Genomic DNA, 6,007 nt, shown 5'->3' with positions numbered 1-6,007 from the left:
TGGATTATAATTCACGTGTTCATCACTTTAATGTTGCAGCTGGTGAAGGAGGAAATAATCTTAACGACACACAGCTGCAGTTTCACCTTTGAACATGTCTTTTAGTTTATCACCTGACTCTGAGGTCACAGCAGCGTCTCCCTGACACGAGGAGAAGAAGAAGTAACAGGAAATAAAAGTAAAACATTAAACATCAGCAGATCAGTCGCCATAGAAACAAGATCTGCATCTGAAATCGAATTGGGCGTCGTAATAATAATAATAATAATACTAATAATAAAACCTTATTTACAGCACTTTTCAACACAAGTAAGAAAAAGCTTCACACCCGACATGTAGGGAGGGATCAAAACCTGGTCTCAAAAGTGATTAAATTGATTTAAAATCAATAATAAAATAAACAAACAGGAAGTCAGTGTTTAGACGCTGTGAACGTGATACCTGGACTGAGCCGACAGCTGATGGAACCTGGTGGATGTTGCTCGTGTTGCTCGCAGTGCGACGCCTCAGCCTCCATCAGAGGTCATTCACCTCCCGTCCACACGGGGGCAGCAGAGTCACAGTGATGACGGAGAACATTATGGAGGAGGGGGAGGGGTCCTGTCAGCTGACCTGTGATGAAGATGATTGAAAGTCAGATTGTTTTTCGTCTCCACAAAACCGTCACCTGGATCTGAACTTCCTGTTCCTGGACCTCCATCACTTCACCGTCCAAAACCTCCACAACAGAGTCCGAGCTGTTTCCACTGAAGATCCAGAGGAGAAGAAGAAGAAGAAGAAGAAGAAGGAGAAGAAGGAGGTGGGATGTGTGTGGGCGGAGCTTCCTGTGGAGGTGACGGCTCAGCAATAAAACAAACTGCATCATGTGACCACGTCAGCATCAACAACAAGTCTTCCTGCTTCTGTTTGTTCACCGCTGTCCAGGTCCGACATGTCTCACTGTCCAGCAGGCGGCTGACAGGGAAGGACTGAGAGGTGCAGCTGAGAGCTCAGAGAGAAGCCAGTAAGTGGACCTTTGAGTGGTTCTGTCACCTCAGACCAGACGAGATGAAGGAGTCAGCTGCTCGTCTGTTGCCCAACATGTTGCCTTGTTGCCCCGCAGGTTGAGTTGTGTCAGGCTGAATCCAAACGTCCGTGTCTGCTGAGGGTAAACGGAGCTCAGCGGCTGGATGTGATTCCTCAGTCGGCCATTTTTTTATTTTGAAAAAAGTAATTAATTTACTAATTTACGCAGAATTCATTGTATTTTTAGATAGTCAAGAACCAAACCGCTTTGTGCAACAGATGAATTCAGACTCAGTCTATCTGTTAGATCTGAGCCACAGTCAAAGTCTCTGCCATGTGACCAGCTTCATGTGTTCACAGATTAAATACAGGAAGTATAAAATATTATAACCAGGAAGTGGAGAAAATGAATCTACAGAGTTTCATGATGACGTGAGCTCCTCGTCTGTCTAGAGTTTTATCAGAGCAGCTGTAGTTGATCAGTTTCTTCCAGCAGCTGTCTGTATACTGTACATCAGTGAACCTGCAGATCAACTCATGGCCCACTTGAAAATCTCAGAGCACTTTTTATTTTAATGATGACAATGCAACATTTTTCTTTTCAGTTTAATTCTTCCTGTTGCTAACCAGCTCTTCATTTTGATAACAGTCAACTATAAGCCGTGGTCTGGCTGCGACAACATGAAGGTTCCCATCACGGTCTCGTCACAGTGATCAGAATTAATACGAGAAATAAAAAAAATTAGTTTTTAAACCTTTTTAATGTTTTTAAAGATCAATTCATTTTAAAACATTTAAAAACATTATTTATGTTTTTATTTATTTTAAAATTACATCTCTTCAGTAAAGTAGTAATTTCTGTTTTGCAACTGATTCGTCGGCCCACTCGCAGTACCTTCGCCGCCCAGCAGTGGGCCCCGGACCACAGGTTGGGAACCACTGCTGTGGATCAACACAACAGATAGAAGAGAGGATGGATGTTAAAAATAATAATGCACCATCTTCACTTCCAGGATATTCACAGTGTTAGTGAGGAGCCATGATGATGAGGAGGATGAACCTTCCTCATCATCATGTCCTTCATCGTCTGAGCTCTGGATCTGTTCACGACTTCCTCTTCTTCTTCTGTGGTTTAATGGCAGCGATGGGAGAATCAGCTGTTTATCTCCGTCAACACTCAGCATCAGGAGAAAACTAGACATGACTCAGGTCTGGGTTCAGGCTCTGGTTCTGGTTCTGGTTCTGGTCTCGGACGTTTGGATTCAGCCTCAGTCTGATGAACTGCGCCGAGTCAGACGTCAACCGGCTGACGAGTCTGTGTTAAAGTTTTCTTTGCTGATGTAACGGCTGCAGCTGATTGGCTCAGCCCAGCGATGTTTGTGTGACGTTTTCAGGCTGCGACTGTTTCCCATCATCCACCTCTGTCAGCCAGACTCCTCCTCCACCTCGGAGGAGAAACAGACGGACTGAGACAGCTGATCGGAGAGCTGTTCCAGTCACACGAGTCACGTTGTCGTGGTAACACCTGTTGATGTAGTTGACCTCTGACCTCACAGTGAGCGTCTCCATATACAGAGCATGTGTGTTATAAACCTGTTGATACAGTGAGTCACAGGGCGTGATGCTCCGAGCATGTTAACTAATTGCACTAAAGATGGAGTTCATTCAACACTGACGTCAGTTTAAAGTAGCTGTAAAGTATTTTAGATGAAGTGTTTGTAGCTCAGATATTAACACACACACACACAAACACACACAAACACACATGCACACACATTTACTCACGTTCAAACGTCCCGAAAAAGAAAAAATTTCAATCAATAGAAATCATTAAATCTGCTTCTCAGACTCATTTATAAACATTTAGTTTGGATCATGTGACCCTGTCGCCGGGCAGATTTAACCTGCTGACTGACAGGAGCTGAAGCTTCGTTCACAGAAACAAAACAAAGAAAAATATTTTCATTCTCATTCAATTAAAAATGTTCATCTCAGTTTCTCAGTCGTCTTCAAACAAGCACAAATATCTGCAGCTGCTACAGGTTTTCGTTTTCTTTTACAACCACTGGAATTAATTGGAAGTTCACCAATTTTATATTCACTAATAATTACTAAAACACATGGTTCTTTCTCCAGGACACTTCTTTGAAATTATTAGGAAATAAATCAAGAAAAAAATTATTACTTTAATTACTCAAACAGTTAATCAGATATGAAAATAAAATGTTTGTCGATTGATTAACAGTTAATCAATTAATCGTTTTAGGTGTAGAATCAAATGTTTGTTAGACTCAAGGATTGTTTCAGCAGCTGTTCATAAACTTGATGTTCTTGCTAAGTTCTTAGTAACTAGTTAATGTTAAACAAACTAGTGATTCACTAATAAAATACACCAATGAAATGTATTAAATGTTTTAGAGTAAGAAACATCTTTGGAACCGTTAGCTTTAGCATCCTGAGCTAAAACGTGACTACACATTTACAGAGGTGAATATTAAAGTGACAGAAGTTCAGGTGTAAACGTACGTTTGACTTTATATTATTCACATTATTATTAAACATATTCTTACAGCTTAGAATGTTGGGAAATATCTGATTAAGTTAACGTAAGCTAACTGAACCAGTACTATTCAGTCATTTAGCCTAGCTAATGTCATTAGCATGTTTTATAATTAGACATATACAGTGTTGTTTTTATGAAATGTATCTAAATCATTATGATTTACATCATTAGCATTTTGATGAAGACCCATGTTTCCTCATTTAATCAAATGTTAGCGATCAAACGTTAGCTCCGTTTGCTAGCTCAGCTACGCTACATAGGAACTAGTTTAGAGCTAGTATTAGTGATAATTAAACTGTGGTTCGTTAACACTGAGGTGAGGAGGATCAGTTCATCAACAGCTGCTGCAGGGTTTTTTTTTGTCTGACGTCCATTAAACATTTTACAGCTTCATTTATTTTCCTCGTAAGTTTTTGAAAGTTTGTCTCTAATTACAGAAAAAATATCAACATAACATAATATTTCATCTTCATTCATTGATTATTAGAAACTTTATTCTTCATTTCTACTGATTATGTTATAGACTCAGCTCAGCTTCCTGTGAGGGAAGGTCTAAGGTTATGTTAGCTTAGCTTTTAGAAAGACCTGGACGTTACCAACTGATCGGTTTTATTAGAGATACAAGAGAGGATTTGTAAATAAATTGGAATTCAAAGTGTTAACAACAGATTTTTACAGAAAAGTTAATTTCACTGTAAAAATGTCAACACTGTTTATATCCACAGTGATTTTTATCTGCGCTCAACATGTGGTCACAGTGACAAAGATCCTTTAATAATCACACGGTGATTAAACCAGGAACCCAGTTTTTGTTTCATAAAAAATAAAAAAATAAAGCTACTTCAAAAGAAAAAAGGAAAAATGTATGAAATATTTAGTTCACATCAGAAAACAGAAATGTTTCAGTCGTATCTGATGATATCAGGAGTAACAACTTTTTATTTTATCTTTATTATTTTCATTATTGTAGTTTATTGTTGACGTTCTGGTTCATTGAGATGAACTTAATTAAATTTATTTACTCATCATGCTTGAGAAACTTTTACGTCACACCTGAAAATATTGTTTATATTGTGTAAGAAATATGAACCAATAAAACTCCAGCAGGTGATTTGACCTCAGACACCTGCTGATGATTTGTTCTGAATGACAGGTTTATATTTATTAACGTATGTTGAGACTGTTGGAATGAAACTTCAGCTCTTCTGTCAACTGCTGACCAATAATCTGCTTCATTCATCAAATCAAACCAATCAGCATGCAGAGGAGAAGCTCCGCCTGCTGAATGTGGACAGGTGAGCCGTGGGTTAGGGACGCTCCAATCAAAGTGTGACGTGTGTCTGGTTTTTAATTTGTGTTCAAATGAATTCAAACAACTTAAATGTCAGAAATTCAAACTTCACAGTAACGACTCTGATTTCCTTCACAGCTGATCAGCTGATCCTCGAGAGCCAATAGAAATTCAGTATTCTGCTTTGATGTTTTGTTACGGCTATGTGCTGTAACAAAGGTTTTTATATGTTTTTATATTAACATTAACACAGGTTAGCTCGTCACTCAGAGAGGCAGTGAAGGCATCTACATCAACTCTACTAAATAACGTTAGCTTAGCATTAGCCTGTGGTTTGTTTGTTCAAACTGAATCTTCTGGACAAATGTTTTAACAAATCTGAACAAATATCAATCGATTGGAGTGTCCTTAATTCTGCATTCACTCGTCATATTTCTAATTATACTTTTTGGTCGTCGTGGTAACGGCCACCTTCAACCTGAGGACTGTTGTGCAGCTTCCCTCAGCCCTGATCGCGGCGGATGAAGGGCCGACGTTGTAGAGAAGCTGATCCAGAACCAGTTTGCATGTCCATGTTTTTCTGCTCTGTATCACAGCACGTCATCTTCGTACGGTGTGAATAATCAGCTGTTAGATTCACGGGTCACCTGACCGACGCCTCAGTGTCTCTCAGTGACTGACACGTGTCATCACACGAGGGACGGCTCATAGCAACAAGATCTTTAGGCCGTCACGAGTTTAACTGTCAGGTGTGACACTAGTGTTTAGCTTTTCTCTGCAGTAAGAAGTCGTTTGTAACATTGAAGAACTTTTTCTTTTGTTCTGGGTTGATTTTTTATATTTTTCATTTCTTATGTATATTTGTTTTTTAAGAAAAATAATAAAATGGAAAATTTTAATCCGTTTGCTGCCTTCTGCTTCCTGAACACCTACAACACGAAGAGTATTCAATCAATTTTAGTATAATAAGGTAAAAAAAAAAACTTCAAAAAAGATTATACTATGGTAAGATATAATAATATCATAAAACGTTAAAGTATAGTGACGTATAAATACACAGAAAAACGTAGCATAGTCAGGCATAAAAACCTACAGTTTAAAAATCACGTAAGAAAATCGAATCCAACACAAAAAGTTTAAATTACAGA

The sequence above is a fragment of the Seriola dumerili genome, unplaced genomic scaffold (assembly GCF_002260705.1).
Source record: "Seriola dumerili isolate Sdu_G_001 unplaced genomic scaffold, Sdu_1.0 BDQW01000544.1, whole genome shotgun sequence".
Classification (NCBI taxonomy): Eukaryota; Metazoa; Chordata; class Actinopteri; order Carangiformes; family Carangidae; genus Seriola; species Seriola dumerili.
The sequence above is the reverse complement of the archived record's forward strand: the minus strand, read 5'-3'. Positions refer to the sequence as shown.